The sequence below is a fragment of the Lissotriton vulgaris genome, chromosome 11 (assembly GCF_964263255.1).
Source record: "Lissotriton vulgaris chromosome 11, aLisVul1.2, whole genome shotgun sequence".
Lineage (NCBI taxonomy): Eukaryota > Metazoa > Chordata > Amphibia > Caudata > Salamandridae > Lissotriton > Lissotriton vulgaris.
The window spans coordinates 459083021-459108683 of NC_141699.1; positions in this window are offsets into that span (position 1 = coordinate 459083021).

Consider the following 25663-nt stretch of genomic DNA (forward strand, 5'->3'; position numbering starts at 1 on the left):
GTGGTCATGCCAAGTTTGCTCTATATAAAAAAAACCTTGCCCTTGTTTTCAATAGGTACCAACAACGCTGAATCCACTAGGCTGTGCCACACACCAAGTTCAGCAAAGTTTTAAGCCTGGAGGTCCACTCTTTCTTGTGACTTGATCCCACCACCAAACCCTTTTCACCAGACTGGTGTAACACCCAAGTCTTTTTGAAACAATGCAGCTTTGGCACCAGGCATTCTCCATATCACCAGGTCTCTGTTCAATGCTTTCTGTTGTGAAATCTTCCAGCAATGCTGTATGTTTATTTATGCTTGTGCAAACGTATAAGGGAAAGAGAACATGCTCTCCACAATTGAATCTATATCCCGGACACAGCTTCAGGAAACACTTAAAAGACGCCCCAGAGTCAAAAATATCCAACTTCACACTGAACTTATAAAGTATTAGCAGCCCGTCCCGACGTTGTCCGGGTATGAATTGCTGCCGGCCAGTAGTATATTGTTTTGTAGGATTTCGTTTTGATGACAGGCCTGTGAAACATTCCGATTCACAGTGCTCTGCTGATGCACTTAAGAGTGCGCGTTCAGTAGTGTGTGAACTCGAGTTTCCCTACTTTATATTTCCTGGCAATATTATATAGTGCAAACTCGACAACATGGCATGAGCACAATTTACATTACAGAAGAACACATTCATTTGTGGTAGGCACGGGGAGACAAAGCGATTTGCCTGGAATCACAGGATGGTGAGCTGATGCCAAGATTCAAACGTAGCTCCCCAGCTCTAAAGTTAGCAATTCTAGATCTTGTGGCAGGAGGTGTGTCAAAAAGTGTATGTTGGTGCTGGCCATCAATGAGAGAGACCTCTGCATTTTTCAAATGGGTGGTGAAAAAATATGAGTATGTTGCTGGAGATGTGGGCCGCCGTGCCACAAATGTACTTATCGGGGTAGGGTAAACACCCATTTTTCCGCAACTTTCTTTCCGCATACCATCACTCCGCATACTTTCATTACGAAAGTACCATGACTCCGCAATGCCATTATAACGCATGGCATTACATTTTATATGCTTTTACCACGCATACATTTACAACGAAATTCGTTGTAAGTGCATGAATGGTAAAAGCATGTTTTTTTAATGTTTGGATAAGATAAGTATGGGTATAGGGGTATATGTTTTGGGGTACTGAGGTATATGTTTTGGGGTGTTTGGGTAATTTAAGGGTTCAGGTATAGTTTTGGGTTATGGGGTACAGGGGTAGTTTTAGGGTTTAGGGATAGGTATGGGTTTTGGGGTACAGGGGTGTTTTTAGGGTTCAGGACTAGGTTTGGGTTTTGGGGTATAGGGATATTTTTAGGGTTCAGGGATAGGTTTGGGTTTTGGGGTACAGGGGTATTTTAAGGGTCCAGGGCTAGGTTTGGGTTTTGGGGTACAGAGGTATTTTTAGGGTTCAGGGATAGGTTTGGGTTTTGGGGGACAGGGGTATTATAGGGTTCAGGGGCAGGTTTGGGTTTTGGGGTACAGGGTTATTTTTAGGGTTCAGGGCTACGTTTGGGTTTTGGGGTACAGGGGTATTTTTAGGGTTCAGGGGTAGGTTTGGGTTTTGGGGTACAGCTGTATTTTAAGGGTTCAGGGCTAGATTTGGGTTTTGGGGTACAGGGTAATTTTAGGGTTCAGGGGTAGGTTTGGGTTTTGGGGTACAGGGGTATTTTTAGGGCTCAGGGCTTGGTTTGGGTTTTGGGGTACAGGGGTATTTTTAGGGTTCAGGGGTAGGTTTGGGTTTTGAGGTACAGGTGTATTTATAGGGTTAAGGGCTAGGTTTGGGTTTTGGGGTACGGGGGTATTTTTAGGGTCTAGGGATAGGTTTGGGTTTTGGGGTACAGGGTATATTTATAGGGTTTAGATGGGTTAGGGCTTAAGGGTGTTGGGGTATTTTAAGGAGTAAGGGTGGGTTATGATTATGGGGTGCAGGGGTATTTAAAGGGAGCAGGGTGCAATCAGTTTTTAGGGTGTAAAGGGGAGCGCGGGGCAAGCACACCCGGAGCTGGAATGTACAGTACCTGGGAAGAAAAAACAATGAAATATTGGGCACAACATTCCCTTTTTTTCCGTAATCCCGTGCCCCGCACATGCCCACGCCCCCAGCACACGCCCACAGCACAACGCAGACACGTCCACAAGGGACTACTTTGCTGGCACGGTTCTTTTACCTTTTAAATGAATATGGTGGGAATCTGCATAGCCTATGTCCTTCTGCTGCAACTGCCCTTTCCAACGCTGTATTGGGTGTTGTGATTGGTGCTGTGGTTCCTGAGATTACCTGCCTCAAAGGTTTAGACTCTCTCTTTATTATATTAGTATGGATAGGTGAGTAAATGGCAGTGTGATTCAGTCTTTGGGTGTGTGACTAGGTGTGTGAGTATCTCTGTGGGTGAGTGGCGGTATTTGAGTGTTTGTATGGGTACATGAGTGCATATATCCGTGGCTGCATTGATGATTGACTGCACGAATGAGTGACTGTATGGTTGAGTGAGTGGATGTGTGTAGACTTATGGATCAGTAAGTGGGTATGTACTAACTGGTATTGGTGAGTCCATGGTTTTGTGTATGATAGTCTGTATTTTAGAATGGGTGTATGAAAGGTTATATTAGGGTTTGAGGAGGTGCATCTGATATTAAGTGGATGATATCATCAGTGATGTAATTTGAGATGTTATCAGTGATGTCACTGACCATGCCATGAGTGATGTAATATGTGACGTCATTAGCAGTGTATTGCGGGGGCCCGAGCTATAGATAGGTCATCTAACTATAACGGTCACATTTCTCTGGATTTGTACAAGTGAAATGTCAGACTAACTATAACGTCCCTAAAACCTATGTTTTTTCAGTAAATTTCTAAGGTTTTTTAAATGCTAACTTCTAACTATGCCTGCATAGGTAGAGCAGGTACGGAAAGATGAAGAAAGGCACAGAAAGGAGCAAGAGAAGTGCAGAAAGAGGGAAGAGAGGTACAGTGAGAGCGAGAAAGGTGCAGAAAGAAGCAAGAAAAATGCAGAAAGAGGCAACAGAAGTCCTGAAAAAGGAAGAAAGGTGGAGAAAAAAAGCAAGAGAAATCCAGAAAGAAGCAACAGAGTTGTAGAAAAAGACCTACTTTGACTATACCCTTCCACAGACTCATGCAAAGTAGCCTAATCAATAATCCTTCTCCCAAGATGTCTTAAACCTCACTTTTATCTTGAAGGTTTACTATTGATCATCTGCTCAGAATGGTAGGCCTATCAAATGTAAAACAGCAATCCTAACCATATCACTGTAGTAAGTCTCATCAAGTTTGTGAAGGTATGCATGTGTGTGTGTCTTCTTTTACTTGGTGACATGTTACATAAAAATAAACATACAAATACTTGAATATTTGTGGTTCAAAACAGCATACTTTGTGTACAAAAAAGTGTATGCATTTCTTTCTGCTTGACATACAGGGTACATGGGTATTCAATAGTATATTTGAGGGGCTATATAACATCTATATACAAAAGACATGTCTGCTTGTGCAGCCGAATGACAGAGCAGAACTGAGGAGATTTGACCACCTATATGAGAAGTTACCCACTTTTTAAGCTACCATCTTGAGATGCATAACACATGTAAGAATACATGTACAAGTAGACATATACATCTGTCCCGAAAGTCCCGAGAGCATGCAGACCTTTAAACTTAGGAGCTTGCACTTCCCATTTGAGTACAGACAGAGGTGAGAGAGGTACAGAAAGAGGCAGGAGAAGTACAGAAAAACCAAGACAGGTGCAGAAAAAGTAAGAAATGTGCAGAAAGAGGCAAGAGAAGTGCAGAAAGAAGCAAGACATGTGCAGAAATATCCAAGAGAAGAGCACAAAGAGGCAACAGAAGTTCAGAAAGAACCAAGAGAGGTGCTGAAAAAAGCTAGAGAGCTACAGAAAGAGGAAGAAAGGTGCAGAAAGAAGCATGAGAAGCACAGAAAGAGGCAATAGTAGTACATAAAGAGAATGAAAGATGCATAAACAAGCAAAAGAAAAGCAGAAGGAAGCAACAGAGGTGCCGAATGAGGCAATGGAAATACAGTAAGAGCAAAGAGAGTTGCAGAAACACGCAAAAGACAGTTCAGAAAGAAGCAAGAGCAGTGCAGAAAGAGCCAACAGAGGAGCAGAAGGAGACAAGAAGGGTGCATAAATAGGGGACAGGGGTGAAGAAAGAGTCAAGAGAAGTGCAGAAAGAGGCAAGAGAGGTACAGAAAGTGGCAAGAGATGTACAGAAAGAGAGAAGAGGGGTGCAGAAAGAAGCAAGAGGGGTACAGAAAGAAGCAAAAGAGGCACAGAAAGAAGCAAGCGAAAGACACAATGAAGCAACAGGGGTGCAAAAAGAGGCAAGAGGGGTACAGAAACAAGCAACATAGGTGCAGAAAGAGGCAACAAGAGTGCAGAAAGAGGCAAGACCGGTACAGAAAATGACAAGAGAGGTGCAAAAAAAAGATAAAAGAGGTACACTTAGAGGGAAGACAAATGCAGAAAGGGGTAATAGGAGTGCAGAAAGAAGCAAGAGAGGTGCAGAAAGAAGCAAGAGAAATGCAGAAAGAAGCAACAGATGTGCAGAAAGCGGCAAGAGGGTTGCAGAAAGAGGAAAGAGAAGTACAGAAAGAAACAACAGAAATTTAGTATTAAATCTTTTTATTAAGAGAAAAAACATCGCAGAAAATACAGGGACTCGTGCTTGAAGAGGCACAGGCCTACCAATGATAATACATGCATGTAAGCAGTGCTGGAGTGAGCTCCATTCATTCCGCATTGTACACAGCAAGCCGCCTACAACCCAACTGGGCCAGCCGCGTTTAAAAGGCTTAGAAGCCGTCTTCAGTTGCATTGTATCATGAAACAGAAAATAAAAACAACCCCAACAAGCCCCCCCACCTCCCCCACCACCCCCCTCCTTGTCCACCGAGCAAAGAAACAAGCAATAAACTGATACCACTGTAAAGGGTTTCCTGGATGGCATCTCACCCCCAGACTTTCCGCTTGTGTGGCTGTGTTTTGGGATCTGCGAGCGGGGTATCAGCAGGGCGCAGCAGTCGCAGGTAGCGAGGACAGCTCAGTTCCCTGAATTCTCCCGTAAGTAGGGTCAAGAACGGCCGCCAGAGGTCCGCAAACTCTACACTCCTCCTCACCCTTGCCAACGACAGTTTCTCTATTCCCAATACCGTCCAAAGCCTATGCAGCAAACCAAGTTGTAGGGGGGGTTGAGTGTCCCTCCAGTGAGCCACAATGTTCTGTACTGCCGCCCCCAGCGCAATCGCTATAAGCCTTCCCCTTATGGATTTCAGGGGGTACATCAAGGTGTTAGGGAGGCCCAGCAGCACGTAGGTGGGGAATCGGGGAAGTTGAATGTCTGAGTGCATGTCTATTAAGTCTAGGATTGAGGTCCAATAGAATTGTAAACACTCGCAGCTCCAAAGTAGGTGCTCCAGTGTGTCAAGCTCCCCACACCCTCTCCAGCAGCGATCACTAACTCGAGGGTCCCAGCGGTGCAGGTGGTCAGGCGTGTGGTACCAATAAGTGACCACTTTGGTCAGCGTTCCAGTAAGGCCCATGTGGTAGGCCGAGTGTCTGGCTCTGTGGTACATGCCTTCCCACTCCTTGCGTGTGAGCTCTCTCCCCAGGTCCCTCTCCCACCTGGCCCTCCCTGCATTGTAGGAGTAGATGTTGGTGAGAAGTAGGTGTTGGTCAGGTCAGAGAGCAACTTTTTATCTGATGTGCGCGTCAATAGCCATTTTTCATACGGTGTGAGGAATCGCTGCGCGCCGGGTTTAATCGACGGGTGTAGGACCCAATATTGGACTTGCAAATAGGGCAAGCGGTCTGCCTCTGGTATGCAATAGTCCTCTTTCACCTTCTGGAAGGGGAGGACACCGCCAAGGTCAAACATGTGCCCCATATCCCTGCAGGGTGTCGTCCTCCAAACCGCGAACGCCCAAGGGTCGAGGCTGGGGGAAAAGTCCGGGTTGTCGAAGAGCGGTGTCATTGCAGAGGGAAACAAAGTGAGACCCCGCCGGACTGCCACTCTGTCCCATGTGTCCAGGACCGTACTCGTGATCTGCAACGCATAAAGATTGGGTGGTCTATGGCGGCACGGTAAGAACGGAACACCCTCAAGCGGTTGACCTGCCACCACCTGGTCTTGGAAGAGCCAGTGTTTACTGGACTCTAGCTGGTGCCACTCTACAAGCGTGCGCAGCTGTGCTGCCTGAAAGTATTAAGTAAGGTTGGGTATTCCCACTCCGCCATGTGCAGGAGGGAGTACAGCAATCGAATGCTTAAATTGCGGGAGGTGACCATTCCAGATTTAACGAGCCAGGTCTGATTCCGTCTTTTGAAGCCATCCCGCCGGTGGGTGCAGAGGGAGAGTTTGGAAGATATAGAGAATCTGTGGCAGCAAGGTCATTTTTGCGGCCGCTATGCGGCCCAGTCAGGAGAGTGTGAGGTGTTTCCATCTCCTAAGTTCCTCTCTGAGACGCGAGCTAAGCCTCGCGTAGTTGGCGTCTGCCGTGGTTGCACAATCGGTGCCTGCAGGACCCCCAGATAGGGAATGGAAGAGTCAGACCACTGCAGGTCAAATTCAGCCTTGGCCTCCGCTAGTACGTCCCGTAACAGGGATATGTTCAGGGCCTCTGACTTCTCCACATTGACTTTAAAGCCTGAGGCCAGTGGAAAGGTATGAAGCTCCACAAAGAGCGCTCAAAGGGATTGCATCGGTTCCATCAGGGAGAGTAAAATGTCGTCTGCGTATAGACTGACTTTATGTGTATCACCGTAGAACGGGAAGCCCTTAATAAGGTTGTGCTGCCTAATTCGTTGCGCTAATGGGTCCATGTCCAGCGCGAAAAGTAGGGGGAAAGCGGGCAGCCCTGTCTGGTCCCCCTGCCAATCGTGAACCGCGGGGAGGTATGGCCATTGACTCCTGACCGTCGCAGTCGGCTGTCAGTAACAGTTAAAAATACGGTTGAGGGGAGTCTCTCCCATGCCAAACCTCTTCAGTGCCAGGTCTAGGTAAGGCCAGTGCACTCGATCAAATGCTTTCTCAGCATTGACGGTGAGGAGGATGCAGCCCGGTCTCGTCCGCGATCCAGTCTCTATTTAGTGGAGGACTCGCCTAGTATTGTCACTGGTCTGTCGTTGCGGAATAAAGCCCTCCTGATCGGGTTCCACTAATTGCTGCATATACGGGGCCAGTCTATTGGCGATGATGCCCGTGTAGATTTTAAGGTCGATGTTAACAGGGATATTGGCCTGTATGAGCTGCACCGAGCGGGGTCCCGGCCCGCCTTCGGTATCACCGATATCGCGGCCTCTAGCAGGTCTGGGGGTATGGCACCCGGCTGATCGAAGGTATTAAATAGGTCACGTAGCAGGCGGGCTATTTGTGGGCAAAACGTTTTATAGAAGGCCGCCGAGTAGCCGTCAGAACCCGGCGATTTACCCAGTTTGAGGCGGGATATAGCCAATATCACCTCCTCTAGACCTATGGGTCGATCGAGGAACTTCGCTTGTGCCTCGTTCAAGGATGGGAGGGCAGCCCCCCTCAGGTAGTCGCGGCTCGCCTGCAAGTCCAATTGATCTGCTGCATAGAGTCCAGCATAAAAGTCCCCAAAGGCAGCGGCAATAGTCGCGTACTCCGTGACAGGGTCACCTTGACTAAGCTGGAGGGCCCGAATGTGTTGTCTCTGCTGCTGCTCCCGCAGCCTGCTCGCCAGCAGTCTCCCGCAGCGATCCCCTCCAGTGTAATACGCATGCCTTAGCCGCAGGGCGGCGTATTCGGCCACATCCTGGTCTAAGGCTGCTAGCATCTTCCGCTCTATGCATAGCAGGTGCCATGATCTGGCTGCCCCGTGCATTGGCGCATTTGTTCCACGTTGGGCGATTTCGGCCCTCTTTTGTGCGCGTTCTCTGTTATTGGCTGTGGTCAGTGAGATAAATTCGCCCCGGAGGACCGCCTTGAGCGCCGCCCATTGAGTGGCTTTGGTGGTGTCTTCATTAGCATTGTGAGTGAGGAATTGGCTGAGGGCAGCCCTGATCCGCTCTATTATGGCCGGGCTCTGTAGCAAGCCGTCCCGTAAGCGCCAGTGCCTCTGAGGGTCAGGCGTGGCTGGCATCAGAAAGGACGCCACCACTGGAGAGTGGTCTGACAGAGAGGCCGGAAGTATCTCAACGTCTCGTGCGCGAGCTGCCAATTGGGAGGAGCACAGAAAATAATCAAGTCTTGCTTAGGTTTTATGGGCCGCTGAGTAGTGAGTGTATGTTGTGGCCTGTGGATGCGAACGTCTCCATAAATCGACCAGACCTAGATCTGCAAGGCGAGTCTGACCCATCATGGACAATGCCCCCACTTGGCCAGATCGTTGACCAGAACAGTCCCCTGTGTTGTGAAATACTAGGTTAAGGTCGCCTCCCAGCAATAAGTGTGGATGCGTGTTGGCCGTGGCCGCCTCTAAGGCCTTATGTAAGAATGCCTCCTGACCTTCATTAGGTGCGTATATGGAGCCTATCAAAAGTGTCTGCTCTGCTAAGAGAAAGCAGTGGACCAGCAGCCTGCCTTTGATCTCTGCCTCCTTCTGCAGGACCCGCCCCCCAAAGGATTTTGCCACCAGGATCGCTACTCCAGCCACCTTCCTGCTCGCAGAGGAGAAAAATTGCCATGAGAAAGAACAGGATTTAAGTCTATGGTGATCTTTGGGTAGCAGGTGCGTCTCTTGTAGGAATGTTCCAGGAGAGAGAGGATCGCCTTGCGTTTGACTGGGTTATTAAGCCCTCGCACGTTAAGTGAGAGAACTGTCAATGGGCGTGTCATCCTAAGCAGTCAGGTGGAACAGCTGTGTGTTGCGCTCGGTTCGTGGTGGTGAAAAGGGAAAAACAACCCCGCTCAGCACTCGTGGACAAGGAGGGAAAAAAAACCTGTGGACAAGGAGGACCCCCGGTTCCCTCTCCCCCCCTTGAAGCACAACGCTCCCCCCCCCGGAGCCCTTCCTAACCCCAACTCCCATCCCTCTCCAAACTCCCGAGTCCCTCCTACCATCAAAATAGTCCTGAGCCAGTCATGTCCTTGTGCAGGCCCTCGGAATGAAGTGGTGTCGGGAAACGTGGCACTGGCAACCCCAGCGGCCTCCCGTCCGTCCCCATTCAAGCCCAGCAACATCAATGCTAATGGAAGAAGACCCCCTTCCCCTTCTATTGCGCATTAGGAAGAGACTCAGTCTTGTGTTGCAGTGTCCTTGGACACCTCCTCGATGGCTGCTGCCTTCTCCTGTGCCACAGTCTCCGGGTCCGGCCTAAGGGGCCAGTCTGGATGCTCGTCGACGCCGCACTTTCTGCCAGCTCTCCCCCAAGGGGCAGGGAGTTCTCTCTCCCGCGAAGGGTTGTCTGCGTCCTCCTTGACCCTCGAGGAATCCTCTGATTCTATCCCTAGCAGGGCGCACGCGTACCTCAGGGATAGGAACTGATGAAGTGCGCCGTTCGATTTGAAAACCAGGCGGAAGGGGTGACCCCAAGAGTAAGGGATCCCCTTCTCATGTACGAACGAGGTGACAACCTTGAATGTTCTACTTTTTGCAAAGTAGTAGTGGAGAGGTCTTGATACAGTGCAATCTGAAGGTCTCGGTAGTGCAAGGGTTGCTTCCGGCGCGCTTCCTACATTATCCTCTCCTTCAGTGGGAAATCCGGCAGGAACATCAAAATGTCCGGCGGAGGGGCGGGCGCCTTTCTTGCTAATCCCACTCTATGAGCTCTGTCGATGCGTATCGCAAAGTCTTCCCCTTCACCCAAAACGTCCCAAAACAGGCCCTGCAAGAACTGGGTGATGTCGCCCCCTTCCGCTTTGGACGGTACACCCTGGACGCGTATGTTGTTCCTCCGGGAGCGATTTTCTAAGTCCTCCGCGTGGGCCTGAAGGTCCAGCTGCTGTTCCAGCAGGCGCAGCACCTCCTGCTGCAATTGCTCCACTTCCTCACTCCGCGTTTGGTCGGCCCCTTTGCCAGCGGCCACCCTTTCACCCAGTCCATCGGCGTCGCGGCGAAGCTCCCGATACTCTCCCACCATTTCCTGTTTTAGGGTCTGGAAGTCCTCTCGTAGGGAGTTGAACAGGGATTCCAGGACCACCCTGGTGACCTGGGCCCCCTCATCTTCACGCTTTACAGAGTCGCGGCCGCCGCAAGGCCCAGGGGGCTCTTGGGCCCTTTAGGTGCCCCCTTCGTCAACATGTCTGTGATGGTGCGCCCTCCTTTGCGTGATCCCCCGACATGGCGGGCCTCCCGGGCAAGTGCCTTCCGAGGCTCCCCTCTGGGGCTCAAGGCTGCCTCCCTCTGTCTCCACTTCCAACTCCTAGGCCCACCAGACTCGTCCAGGATGCCCGGTGGGGGGTCAGTTTGGCTATGCGATGGCGGTCGCCCAGTTCCCAGGCTCAAGAGGGCCCTCACGGCCCAGCTTCCGACCGCTCTCCACCGGGTGTCGAGGAGCTCGCCCGTGCCACGCTCCAGGCGTCACGTGTCTTGGGGGCCCCTCATGACAGCTGCCTCCCATCCATCAACAAGGGCCACGGAGAGGGGTCCCCCCATCCAGGTCTCGAGGGCCGAGGTGTTCTCCAACAGCGGGCCGGCCGTTGGTACTGGTCTCCCACCGCCACTTCAGGGTTGTCTCACGTCTCGCCAGGTAAGTTGGGAGCTACCGCAGGGACCCCACTCTGTGCAGGGGCAGGCCTCTCCACTGCAGGCGTCCCACTCTATGTGCTGTTCTCGGGCCCCAGCGCTCCAGCCCCATCTGCTGCCAGCTCTCTGCACTCACCCGGCCTGGTTAGGCGCCTTTGCAGCAGTAGGCCTCTAGTCCCCGGCCTCGATTTGTGCTGCGCCCGCCGGGCCTCAGATCGGCTACGCCCATCCTCGCTGCTCCTTCGGCATGCCTCGCCAACTCTCTCTGTGTCTGGCACCAGGGGGGGGTCTCCCGGCATTTCCCGCTGGCGGCCTCGGGGGAAGGGTCACTCAGCTCACCCCACTGAGAGTAGGCCCCGGAGCCGGGACCTCGATTTGGTGCTCCCCGGGTGCGGGTGTTCGTTGCCCCGGGAAGTCTCTCACCTCGGCGGATGCAGTGCGTTGCTCCGCTGCAGGGCCCTCGATGGCTGGGCCGCCGCCCGCTGCTCACTTCTAGCGGCTCCGCTCGCACTCTCCAGCCCCGGCAGGCCACTGTCTGGGTGCACACAGCTCGTGGTCCGCGGCCGCTCGGCTGCGGCCGGATCTCCGAGGTTAGGTGTCGTCGCCGGTCCGGCCGCTTTGTCGAGGGGCACCCTGTGGTGTCTGCGCCAGGCCCTCAGCTGCAGGCACCGGAGGGGGGTCTAGCGCTGCTTATCGGGCGTTCACCAGGGCCGGGCTCGGGAGCCTCTTCAGTACACGTCCGCTGCGGCTGCCATCTTGGCCACGCCCAACAACAGAAATTTAGGAGTCCAGAGGAGAGCAGAAAGAAGCAACAGAAATGCAGAAAGGCAAGAGAAGTGCAGAAAGAAGCAACAGAGGTACAAAAACAGGCAAGAGATGTGCAGAAAGATGCAAGAGAGGTGCAGAAACAGGCAAGAGAGGTGCAGAAAGAGACAAGAAAGGTGCAAAAAGAGGGAAGATGAGGGCAGAAAGAGGCTTCAGGGGTACGTAAAGAAGTAAGAGAGGTGCAGAAAGAAGCAAGAGAAGTGTGGAAAGAAGCAACAGAGGCGCAGAAACAGGCAGGAGATGTGCAGAAAGAGGGAACTGGTACAGAGAGAGAAGGAAAAAGGGTGCAGGAAGAGGCACAATGATGTGGAAAGAAGCAAGAGAGGTACAGAAAGAAACAAAAGAAGTGCAGAAAGAAGGAACAGAGGTGCGCATTGAGGCAAGAGGGGTGCAGAAATAGGAAAGAGAGTTGCACAAAGAGGAAAGAAGGTACAGAAGGAGGCAAGAGAAGTACAGAAAGAGGCAAGAGAGTTGGAGAAAGAGGCAAGAGATATGCAGAACAAGGCAGGTGGCACAAGAGATACAGACACAGGCAGGAGAGGTGCAGAAAGGGGGAGCATGGATATAGAAAGAGGCAAGAGGGGTGCAGAAAGAGGGAAGAGAGGTTAAGAGAGAGGCAATAGAGGTGCAGAAAGAGGCAAGGGAGGTGCAGAAAGTGGAAGAGATGTGCAGAAAGAGGCAAGAGAAGTGCAAAAAAAGAAAGAAAGGTGGAGAAAGAAGCAACAGAAATGCTGTAAACGGCAAAGAGGCGCAAAAAGAAGCAAGAGTGGTTTGCATACCATTAGTAATAATTTAACACCAACATTTAGCAATAAGTGACAGGTGAGCATTCGGGCAAAGGGCCTTCCACCTCAAATTAACACTTGTTGCTGCAATTTTGGTAACACTTAAGCCATTTGAGCTGGAAACAAGCCATTATTTGTTCAAATCTACAGATTATGCAGTAGATGATGGATTATGTGGCAAATGCACAAAATGTATAACTGTGCGAAAGTCGGTGCAGTCAAACAGTCGCATAATTCCAGTAGCCCTGCTCATACCTCTGACTAGGTCCAGAAGTGCTCCTCAGTGGTTCCTTCTTTTTTTGTCTCATTGAGTTTATAGTTTAGCTTCTATGGACACAAGGCAGGACTAAACCCGAGATTACCACTCCACAACACATAGGCCTAGATGTAGGTAATTTTATTTTAGCATTTCTTAAATACTAAATTTTACTGATTCAGTATTTAAGAAGTGGTAAAATAGAGGGGGGGGTGGAGGTATTACAGAATCGGTAAATACCGAAACATTAAGATTCGGTATTTACCGATTCTGTAAATACCGATTCGGTAATGCCCATTGATTCCTATGGGCTTGAAGCCCATAGGAATCAATAGGCATTACCGAATCGGTATTTACAGAATCGGTAAATACCGATTCCAACAAAGGTGCAGGGGGTGTCACTTTGACACCCTCTAGCAGCCCAAATACAGGCATGTGTGCCATGTGGCATGTCTGTCTGTCACATGACATAGGTGTGCATGCACACATGTGCATGCACACCTGGATTCTGTATTTTACCACCCAATTGGATTGGGTGGTAAAATACCGAATCTGAAAGGCCTTTTGGACTCAGAAGAGTCCCACCTACATCTAGAAGTTACCGAATCGGTAAAAATACAGATTCGGTATTTTACCGATTCGGTAAATTTACTGGTTTGGTAAATTTACCGATTCGGTAAAATTGGCCCCCTCCATCCCAAAAACCCATTTACCGGTCGGTAACGGCCGAAATCGGCCGTTACCGGCCGGTAAATGGCCACCTACATCTTGGGGCCACCTACATCTGGCCCCAAGTACCATACCACATAATTACTCTCCTTAACACATATTCTTACTCTACATAATTTCTATACACTAAATACCCAATACTTTCTATCCACATAATTTCACTGCACAACATACCACATAATTCCAATACATACAACCTACATCCACTCCACTCCAAAAAACATTAATAAAAAATGTTTTTCATTTCCAACGCCAATAGCTCTAACTCTTGCAAATGCAAGACCTATTACACTACAAATACTTCTTTAACTGGTAGATGCATTTGCCGAGTGGTGGTGAAAGGGGGCTGGGCCTCCAACCAGTGCTCAGGAATTCAGCTACATAGCACTTACAGGAGGTACCAGGAGGGCTTCCTGGCCCCAAAGTCCCTCAGGAGTAAAGTGGATTTAATCCCCCAACCCATAATGTGCCAGTAGGTGTGTTTGCAGAGTGGTGGAGAAAGGGGGGGGGGGCGTGGCTTCTGAAGACCTCTTAGCAATCCAACTGTGTGAGACTTACTGGAGGTAACAGGAGGGGGAGTTTGCCCCTAAGAACAACCTTGGGGGCCAACTACCCCTCCTATTAACTCCAGTAAGGGGAGCTCTCCTTTGAGCAATCGTTAGCGGAGTGCAGAGGACATTACCTTTTCCTGCATTGCACCAAGTAGCATCACTGCCCAGGAAGAACCGGCACAAGGAGACCGAAGACCGCGAGCACCAGGCACGCCACCGCCGCCTCGGGACTACAGGTCCCGGCAGCCTTTGCGGCGGAGGCGCGTTCCCTGACGCCGATCCAAGGCGTCAGGAGGGGCGTAGAAAAGCAAACAGCCCTCGGTGTAGCGGGGGGAGCTCTCCTTTGAGCAATCGTTAGCGGAGTGCAGAGGACATTACCTTTTCCTGCATTGCACCAAGTAGCATCACTGCCCAGGAAGAACCGGCACAAGGAGACCGAAGACCGCGAGCACCAGGCACGCCACCGCCGCCTCGGGACTACAGGTCCCGGCAGCCTTTGCGGCGGAGGCGCGTTCCCTGACGCCGATCCAAGGCGTCAGGAGGGGCGTAGAAAAGCAAACAGCCCTCGGTGTAGCGGGGGAAGCTCTGCTTTGAGCAATCGTTAGCGGAGTGCAGAGGACATTACCTTTTCCTGCATTGCACTAAGTAGCATCACTGCCCAGGAAGAACCGGCACAAGGAGACCGAAGACCGCGAGCACCAGGCACGCCACCGCCGCCTCGGGACTACAGGTCCCGGCAGCCTTTGCGGCGGAGGCGCGTTCCCTGACGCCAATCCAAGGCGTCAGGAGGGGCGTAGAAAAGCAAACAGCCCTCGGTGTAGCGGGGGGAGCTCTCCTTTGAGCAATCGTTAGCGGAGTGCAGAGGACATTACCTTTTCCTGCATTGCACCAAGTAGCATCACTGCCCAGGAAGAACCGGCACAAGGAGACCGAAGACCGCGAGCACCAGGCACGCCACCGCCGCCTCGGGACTACAGGTCCCGGCAGCCTTTGCGGCGGAGGCGCGTTCCCTGACGCAGATCCAAGGCGTCAGGAGGGGCGTAGAAAAGCAAACAGCCCTCGGTGTAGCGGGGGGAGCTCTCCTTTGAGCAATCGTTAGCGGAGTGCAGAGGACATTACCTTTTCCTGCATTGCACCAAGTAGCATCACTGCCCAGGAAGAACCGGCACAAGGAGACCGAAGACCGCGAGCACCAGGCACGCCACCGCCGCCTCGGGACTACAGGTCCCGGCAGCCTTTGCGGCGGAGGCGCGTTCCCTGACGCCGATCCAAGGCGTCAGGAGGGGCGTAGAAAAGCAAACAGCCCTCAGCTACGCGGGACGCGTGCGGGACGCCCGGGGCTAAGCCCGGGCAAAGGGCGGGCCCTCTGAGGCCCTCCGAGGCACGGAAAGGCCAGGTAAGGCCACCCCCTTTAAGACGACTGCGTGGGTCGAAGGTACGGCCGCCTGGTTCTTAGTTTGGGAGTTAACATCGGCCAATAAGACAGTCAGTAACTACTTTCTTTGAGCTGGCCTATCCTTATAGCATTACTTGATACGATCAGCCAATTACCCGGCCTAAGTCTAGCCGACAGCGTGGGATTCGCGACCCTGTTAAACAACAATTCAAAGTATGGGGAAAAAGCTGGTTCCCCCCCCTAGCGAGGCTGTGAATACTCTTGATTCATACCTTGTTCAAGTGGTAACCAGCATTAACAGCAAGAGAAGGCAATCTTTGGGCCTAAGCCAATCACCGGTGTTGCTGGCAGATAGTCCATCTACAAGCACTGTAAGCACAGCTATGTCCGATTCCCTGACAGGAAATGCACAGCCTATTCCTGCAGACTCTGGCTCTAACTTTTTAATCAACCACACTGAAGCCATCGAAGACTCTGTTTTTGCCAAGGGCGGAGCAGATCTCATCGATTTAGCTGATGATGCCTCTACTGAGACAAGCATCCAGTTAGAAGCTATAGACGAGGTCCCCCAGCTCCAGTCTCCACCCAACCGTGCTGTTAGAGCATGCAGGAAAACAGCAGCTAAGCGAGGGGGGAAACAACCGGGGAGGAAGAAGCCTGCCACCCCCCCTCCAGAAGGCTGGGCAAACTCACAGACTATGAGGCAGATCTCGAGTCTAAGCGCATTTCCGATGATGATCTCTTCAATAGGATCCAAGACAAAACTATCATTAAGCCCCTGATCGGGAAAGTGGACAAACTAACTGCTGAAGTTAGGAAGCTGGGAGGGGTTCACAGCAACTTGGCTAAGGAGCTAGAGAATTTATCTTCCCTCGTTGCAGATTTAATATCTACGGATGAGGAGGCTCCTCCTACTGACAGTAATGTGCAGTCCACCCAACCTGGGTTGTCACCCCTACCCGTATCTTTAACATCAACAGCCCCGGATCAGAATGCCGTAACTGGGGTTCCTCATACCATCTCCACTGATGTAACAGTGGCACGAAATCAAGAGGCCAGCCCAGTTCAATTTATAGCGGAAGCCTCCCCGCTAGTCTTGGTACTGGCCAATGTTCCTGTTCTGCCACAAGACAAATCAGAGTCCAACCAGGATCTCAAGGACAAAGCCCTACATTGGCTTTCAAACAATATCTACATGGCGCACGAAGGGTTTGATAAACTGGCAGGAGACATAGCTTCGACTAGGAGGGTATCCTGGATTGGCAGCAAGCCAAAAAAGTTTCAAGGCGATTGCGTCATTATAAATTTCACTAATGCAGAGGTCCTTCCTGAAATCCTGATCAATGTCTTCCCACCTCAGAAGCGCAACGGCTCCATAGTTCCGTTAACTCTTAGATTTTTCAACAACGAGTCTCAAACTGCTACTTTACCTAACACTAATAGGCATTATCCCAGGCCAGCAAATAATCTCATTTGGAACAGATGCTGGCCCTAATACGGGCTCGACTAGTGAGACGATACAGCACTGTTGCCACGCGAACTCTACGGGGGCCCCTTTAGCACAAGTATCAGTGGAAGGTGACTCAGAGAGTAGCAGTGAGTCTATGACCATTAGGGAGTCATGTAGGATAATAAGCTGGAATGTGGCAGGCCTAAATTCCAAACGCCAGGACCCAGTATGGCGTAGCTTTATCTCAAAGTACCACATCATCGCGTTGCAAGAAACGTGGGACACCTCCAATAATATCTGGTGGGATGGGTATACCAGCTTTATAAGTCCTGCTGTCCCTAGTAGAATGGGCAGGGCTAAAGGCGGTCTGGCGCTTTTTTTCGCCTTGGATCTAAAAGGAAGTTACAGACAGATTAGGTCCAATTCTGATAATATATTGATTGTTGAAAGGATCATCAATAAAACTAGTAGGACCTTATATGTTAACTTCTATAATTCTGGTAATTGTGCTTACGACGGTCGTAATATCGCTAATTTAGATTGTATTTTAAACTCAGTCTTACAGAATATCTCATTTGCATCCGAGTCAATTTTACTAGGTGATTTTAACATACACTTATGTAATTTAGTCTGTAAGGGAAGAGTAGCATGTGAAGATGATGATGCCGCCTCAGTAGTGCCGCATTTCGAACATTCCGCAGAGGGCCAGGAGCTCGAAGACCTACTGGCTAACTATAATCTTTATGAACCCAACTTCGGCCCAAGAACGCCAACCTTCACCGGCGGCCAGCATGGGTCTGTGATAGATTACATCTTTGTTTCTCTTGGCATTTTATCTCTTACCACTGCATATAGTTCGGTAGCAACTCACTTCAGTGACCACAACCCAGTGCTACTTGAAGTGGCGTGGGGTAGCCAGATGGGTACAGCACCACCACTTGTAAATCCAGCCCTTTTCTTGAGGACCACAGATCAAGACAGAAGAGTAAAATGGGCGAAGGTGATCCCAGAAAACTTTTACAAAAAATGTTTTCCTAAGATCAAAATCCAGACCGAGTTGTGTCAGAACCCTAACACTCAAGGGAGCCTCATGGTATCAGCCTATGAGGAAATATGTGCACAGGTCTCCAAAGAGCTTTTAGCCAAACCTTTTCAGGGAACTCATGGTCACAAGCGTTGGTTTGACTCTGCATGCTCGAAGGCCCACAGAGATTTGCTGGTGGCTCTAAAAATCGTCCCCAGAGTAAAAGAGGAAATTGCGAGGCTAAGGAAAATTTATAAGTCCGCAGTAAAGAGCCGCAAAGATTCCATTAAGCGTGAAACATGGGATGACCTTCTTTCAGCGGCGGTGCTGAAGGACAGCAGAAGATTCTGGGAAATTTTTAAGCAGCCCCTTTTCTCGGAAGATAATACTCTACCAATGGACTGTGTGATCACTGAGGAAAAATGGCTGTCCTTTTTCAAAAACGTGTATGGGGGCAATGCAGCTGAAGAGGACATTAACAGGTGCTCACTTTCTAGTGGGACTGTAAACCCCATTGTCTTCAACCCCCAAGAAGTAGAAAAGGCGCTTATGGAAACCACCAAACACAAGGCTCCTGGTCCGGACGGAGTTCCGGCCGACTTTTTCATGTTTTCTCCTAAAATGTGGTCAAGAGTGTTGTCCAACGTGTTTAATGCAGTTAATTTCAACGCAGCACCTGCTTCATGGGCTAAATCCACCATCGTCCCCATTTATAAAAACAAAGGTCAGCGGGACGACCCAGCATTCTATAGGCCTATATCCCTTTTGGACTCAACCGTAAAAATTCTGGGGAGAGTTCTTTTATTAAGGTTGAGGGAGAACGTTGAGGGATGTGGCGGGCTGTGTGAACTTCAATATGGCTTTAGAGAGAGCAAAGGTACGATCGAGCAATGCACTAATTTGTATCTACTCATCTCTAAGTACACAATGGCTAAGGAGGGTTCAGTTTTTTTGGCCTTTATGGACCTTTCGTCGGCCTTCGACCTCGTTAATAGGTCCAAATTATGGCCGATTCTGTTGGACTTGGGAATCGATGAAGCCCTGGTCATGTACATGGCCTCTTTGCACCCGGAGCTCTTCGCAGCTGTCCGAGTGTCCAACAATGGTAGGTGCACCCCTTTATTTAAATCCCTTAAAGGGGTACGGCAAGGTTGCATTCTGGCCCCTACGCTTTTTACCATTTACATTAACGGCTTGGGGGTGCACCTGAGGGGCATGGGCACGGATGTTCCGCGTGCAGGGGAAACCCACATTCCGGCACTCCTGTACGCGGACGATGCCGTGCTGATCGCCCGCACGGGTGTTGGCCTGCAGGTTCTTCTTAATGCCTTTGGCTCCTTTATGGAAAACCTGGATCTAAAGGTTAACGCATCTAAATCCCACACCATGGTTATGGGCCTAGAGCGTGCAAAGAGAAGACATAAATCATTCTTCTGCAGCGGGACTCCTGTGTCCGAGGTAACCACATTTCCCTATTTGGGAGTGTTGTTTGACCAAAAATGTACCTGGGGTCCACAGATAAACGTAAAGAGGTTGGCAGTTACTAGATCTGCCTCCGCACTCCTGGGCTTTGCCGGCAAGTTGGGTGCCAGGCCCATGGAAGCGTTGTTGAAGATATACAAATGTAAACCTGTTGCCATCGCATCATATGGATCTCCTCTGTGGGGGTTATGTAAATCTTGACCCCATTCAGAGAGCAGAAAACAGATTCATAAGATCTCTCCTCTCTGTTCCCCAATCAACCCCAACCTATTCCATCCATAAGGAGGTTGGGCTACCATACCTGTCGGACTTATTAAGCGTTGCACCCTTGATCTTGTGGTTGAAAATATGGCTAAATGCTGATTTACCTTTGAACCATAAAATTTTGAGGGATGTCTTATCCCTGGATAATCAGAGTAAAATCCCTTGGCTGGCCTACCTATGTAAATCATTTTTAGATTTGGGTCACCCAGAACTTTTCCGCTGCCCAGAGAAAATCACGGCTCTTGACATAGCTCGTACAAAAAAGGCCTTCATAGAAAGGAAGGAAGCATGCCGCGAGGCAGCTGAGCTGCAGAAACCCGCAGTAAGGGCTCACTATCTATTGGTTAGCGATCCTCATTTGGCTCCTTACCTCCGTTTTGTAACAATCCCTTACCATAGGTTTTTATTAACTAAACTAAGGTTTAATCTCATTCATTTTCACCTAGGTTCCTTTAAGGGTTGGCAGAAGCCAGAATTAGCCGCCCCTTGCAGTTGCGACAACTTCTCTGTGCAGGATACAATGCACTTCGTCATGTTCTGTAGCTTTTACCATGAGCAGAGGAAAAAATACTTGCTCCCTTTACTTAAAAACGCAGGGTTCACACAGGTGCGCCCTGCGCTGCTCTATCTACAGATTATGACTAATCCATGCACAGTATTTAGCCTTGCAAACTTTTTAGTCGCCGCAGCTAGGGCGAAAGCTGCTGGCCAATCTCCGCCCTAAGAGTTTATTAATCGTAATGAGATTACATTCTATGTATAGTTTTATATATAAATATATCTTTTTAATCTGTGTAAATAGTATTTATAACTGTGTAATGAGTTTGAAGCTTTTTTAAACTTTAGGAATTCCAATTATACTTTTAATGTCATGTTTATTGTTTATGTTTCTTTGTATGACTTTGATTAAGTCGAATAAAGATATTCTGACTGACTGACTGACAACTCCAGTAAGTTCCACATGGCAGCATTGGTTAGATCTCATAGCAGGCCATACCCCCTTTGACTACCAGTCTGCAAACACGCTCCCTGGCGTGCTCTTCTATGGGGATTAAAGTCCCCTTCGCTGCTGGGGGCCAACTAGCCTACCTGATACCTCCAGTAAGCCCCAGATAGTGGGATTGCTGAGAGGTGGACACAGGCCATGCCGCTTTCTCCACCACTCTGCAAATATGCCTCCTGGTGTGCTCTTGGTTGGGGGATTAAGTCCCCTTACCTCCTGAGGGTCCATGGGGGCCAACTAGCCCTCCTGTTATCTCTAGTAAGCCCCACCAAGCAGGATTGCTGAGGGTGGTTACACCACTCTGAAAACACACCTCTTGGTGCACTGCTGCTCAGAGGATGAAGTCCACTTTAGCCCTGAGGTCCTCAGGATACAAGAGGACCTCATTGCCCCACCAGCAGTTTACCAAGTGGTGCTTTTGCAGAGTGGTGTAAAAAGGGGAGTGGCCCGGACCACCTCAGTCGCTGGGGCTGAGGGGGCTTGCGTGGCCCCCGCATATATTTTGCATATTGCCCCTGGGATCTGTCCCACTCGGGGTCCTATTAAAACGAAGCCCGGGACACCGCGCTTCTTTTTTTTGGTGGGGTTTGTGCACATACGCAAATACTGCTGATAAAATAAAATAAAAATGCTTTTTTTTGGCCCTGGGCAAGCCTACGTGGTCAGGGTGTTTCTACCCTGCCCCCTTTTCTTCAGTTTTAACCGTTTTTCTTGTGATTTAGTTTTACGGAGTCACAAGATGGCTGTCAACACTTTCTTCTTTGAAGTGTTGGCAGCCAATCAGAATCAATCTTGTGCTCTGGAGGGTTCGCGAATCCACTGTGGTCACCAGATATATAATTGTTTTTAAATATGAATATTTCAGGAACTACTGAACGGATTTACACCATTTAACTAAAAGAACGCTTTCTGAACCAAGAGCTACCTTATTGCCAAATTTGGTGTAATTCTGTTCAACAGTTTAGATTTTAGCTTTGTCTAAAGTTTCCTAGAAATTAACATGGAGAAAATGTGTTTTGGGACCCACCTGTTTTCTAAGCCCCTGCTTGACGAATCACCCCGAAACTTTCAACAGCGGAGCACACCGGAGAGCACCAATAGTTATGAAACGTTTGCAAAGATTCGTCAAACTGCACCAAAGATATTGGTAGAAGAAAAAATGCTTTTCCTATGGAAACTAGTTCCTAACTATAACTACCTACTGGTGACCACCAGTTGGTAATGTATGTGTGTGTGTATATAAATCATCATGGTTTTTGTAAATACGGATCCAAACTGTTAAATGTATATACATGGATTATGTGTAACATGGGGTCAATGGAAAGGGCGGTTCTTACCTGGTTGGCACCGCCCACCTAATACTCTCCACTCCTTAAGTACCCTCTTCCATTACAAGCAATGTATCATGTGATCAAGCCTCCGGCTGGAGGCAAAACGCGTCATGCGGGCTTGCTGGGTTGTAATTTTTGAATTTTAAGATGAATTAAATCACTGCACTGGAATCTCTTGGGTCTGCCTTTTTCGTTTTCTGATGGTCTGGAGGTGACTGTTGATACTGTGAGAGCGGTATCGAGCGAAGTAAGAAGGATATATATATATATATATATGTATATATATATATATATATATATATATATATATATATATATATATGTATTTAATCATTCAATACAAATGTAAGAGTGGCTAACAACACATACACTTATATGCAACAACATATATGTTGACTAGCGCTTTCACAATGATATCCCCATATCAACAGACTAGCTTACTCTGAGCTAACCTTTTTTAAAAAAAAAAAATTTTTAATAAAAAAAGGAATTTGATTATAGCAATTTGCGCAAGTATACTATATTTTTCTCTTTGCACATAGCACTTTTTTGCACTTAAACACTTTATAATTGAGCATTGTTTTTTTCTTCTTTATTTAGGATGAAGAATTATGTCATAAAATAATATACAGTGATTGGATTGTATATGCCTATACTTTGAATTGTGGCAAAATAACTCTTTTATGTCTATGATTGTAATGGTAGGATATGTAACGTCATGTCCACACAAAATGTATTTAAACCAATGCCTACCTTGTCACTGTGTCATGTGATCAAGGCCCGAAGTAGGGGCCGAAACGCGTCATGGCATCCACAAGCACTGAATAAACACTAACGAGCACTGAAGTGTGGTCTGTGTCCGTTTTTGGAGTGTGCTACTCTGCATTTAAATGAACGGAACCTTTTGGATATATATCTATATATATCTTTTACAGACTTCTAAACTGAATTTACTAGTGAGCCCTGCCACAACACTGCTGCTAGGAACTCCTCATCAAAAGGCAAATATTATTCTACAAACAGGATGTGGATGAGGAATTATACTTGAAAAACTAGGAAGCATTCCGGCCATCCTGATGGATATCTTAGGAGAGGTAAATCAACCCTGCAGCCACACTCAGGAGAAAGAAAATAATCTCAACCAGGACAACTCACTAACGGTCAAGAGTAAGCACGCAAAAGGCGCCATAAAAAGAAAATCAACAATAGATCAAGACCAATCCTCAAAGGAAGTGGGTTCAGGGAATCCAGCCTTACTCATTGAAGACTTCCTGCCTTCCCAAAAATCCTTTACTGAGGACAAGCACACAAAGAGGCAAAGGAAAAAAGCAAAAAAGGCTAGGCTTAAGTACAAAAGGCAACCGAATACAGACCTGGGCAACATCTTTCCCATATTCAAAACTAAAATTCTCCAGGATAACAAATTAGAATCTCCAATCGATTTACAGGAGGGAGAGAAGATTCATACCTATTCATCAGACAAATCAACTACATTAAATTCACCAAGGAAAGGTGGCACCATCCAAGGAATCAAAAATCTTCCCATCCAGTCAATAGGAAACACGATCCTAGCTCCAAATACAGGTCTCAACCCCCACAGAGTAATAAGTTTGGACCAGCAATATGAAGGGCAGGAGCAGTGGCAAGTAAAATCAAAATCCTTACAACCGGCGGGATTTGGTGGTTGCAACCAATCTGATCTTGCACTAGCTCCGACAAACAAAAGTAAGGACACAAAAGTACACCTAATATGGGTCCTCATCAGGACATGATAGTCAGAAACGCACAGGCTACAGGTACGACAGTTGAAAGAAATCCATACGAAGCCCCCGGAGAATTAACAGGCCCAGGATTTAAAACCGCATTAACCCCCTTGCAAGTCACAGTTTTCGAAAAGGAATGCAAATGCTCACTATCACAAAGGACTGCGCACACGGATCTAATAAAGTCAACAAATGCAGGACCAACACATAAAACAACAAATTCAGCGGAGGTAGCACCCGAAGCGCATGGACAACAAACGACCGACAAGTGGCGCAATAACATTCAACCTTATAACCAGTTGTCTTTCAAAGCAGATCAAAGAGCAAAGGAGCTCGCCCAACGGTCAGAGCCGTTTGAGTTCAAATTAACTTTCATTCCGGAATATCCAACTAAAGGGCCACAGGACACCCAAAATCGAGGAAACCTGTTAAAATTATTTAAAGAAACAACAGCTCTAAAAGAGATAAATTCACATGACCTTTATGCCGTTGAATTTCAACTAAACAAAAACAACTCGGACATCGAGGAAACCGTTACAACCTGGGCCTCAAAAGACTTGGCTGGAAAGATACACTCGGCAAAGCCGAGTTTGACCCATGGGGCATTTCCATCATAAAACACATGCGCCCAAGGTATCCCTACCCCTTGCAAAACAGTACCTGCACCCAAAAAAAGGGAAATGAAAATATAGGACGTCCAACCACCTGTCTGCGAGGGGCCCGGGCCTCCTCGCCAGTATTTTCAACGGTAAGGATCAGGACCCCCTCGTCAGACATCCCGCAAGTACCCGGTCATTACGTCACGGATAAAACGGACTGGTCTTGGATACCCATGGTACTGAGCAATAAATCTACCTAACCTTGACTCAAACCTGGCAATGTATAACAAGAAGCTCCCTCAGAATGCAAAAAAGCTAAGAAGTGTTTCCGTTTGCTCATGGAACGTGCACGGCTTCCAAGAAATGGCGCATGATCATGCAACGCTGGCCTTTTTTCAACAACAAGACATAATCTTAATCCAGGAGTCATGGAAGTTAATACCCACTTCAATCTCAGGATTTAAAGAACTCCATATACTTGCAGAACGCCTCTCAACCTTTGGGCATCCTTGTGGTGGCTTATTGACCTATATAGCCCAAAGATATAATTGGTTATCAGAAGAACTGGACGTGGGTTTAAACTGGGTTCAAGTGACTAGAATTTCGGATTCTTCGCCATCTGGGACTCAATTGTGGCAATTTATCATATTTAATGTCTATATCCACCCAGACAGAAAGTCACAAAAAGAGAAACATGCAAGCTTACTAGCATTAATTAAAGTAATGCAAAGATCCTATTCGCATTATCCATTGTTTATCTCTGGGGATTTCAACAGTATTCTTATCTGGAAAAATAAGGACATGGCAAAGACGTCAGAAACCAGCTGTGGAAAAAATCTAGCGGCCAGTCTAAAAGAAGCAGGTCTGTCAATCCTGAACAGCAACACAAAGGGGGACAGGCCTGCAGGAGTCACTTATTTGAGTGGTAGGGTTAACTCCATAATTGACTACACTATTGTAAGCGACGAACTACTTCCCGACATTGACCTATTCAAAATAGTACCTTGAGTTGAAAGTGATCACTTCCCCCAAATAACAAGTGTGAACATCGCACCCACCAATGCGCCAAGAATGACCTCCCTTCCACACCACGCTTCTAAGTTTAATCTAAAAAAACTAAAATGGCGTGGTGAAGGATTGGGCAGAATTGAGGCCTCCTTGAAAGCCCAACTGGTCAATCTAGGGATCCAAAAAAAGGAAGACCGAGTTTGAAACTGGGAGAAAATGATACTGGATCTACTGCAAAAGTTTCCAGCAAGGACAGGGAATCAGAGTAACGCCAATTGTAAGAAGGAGCCCTGGTTTAATATGGACCTAAGAGCTAAAAAAAGAAAGGTTGCAAAGGAGGTACGAGCACTTGCCAGCCAAAAAAAACAACATATCGGGGCCAGCGATAAACAAATCTAACCTAAGGGAAGCCAGGAGCATCTATAGAAAGGCAGTGAGGGTCGCAAAATCCTCGTACAAAGAAAAAATTTGGAACAAACTCCTA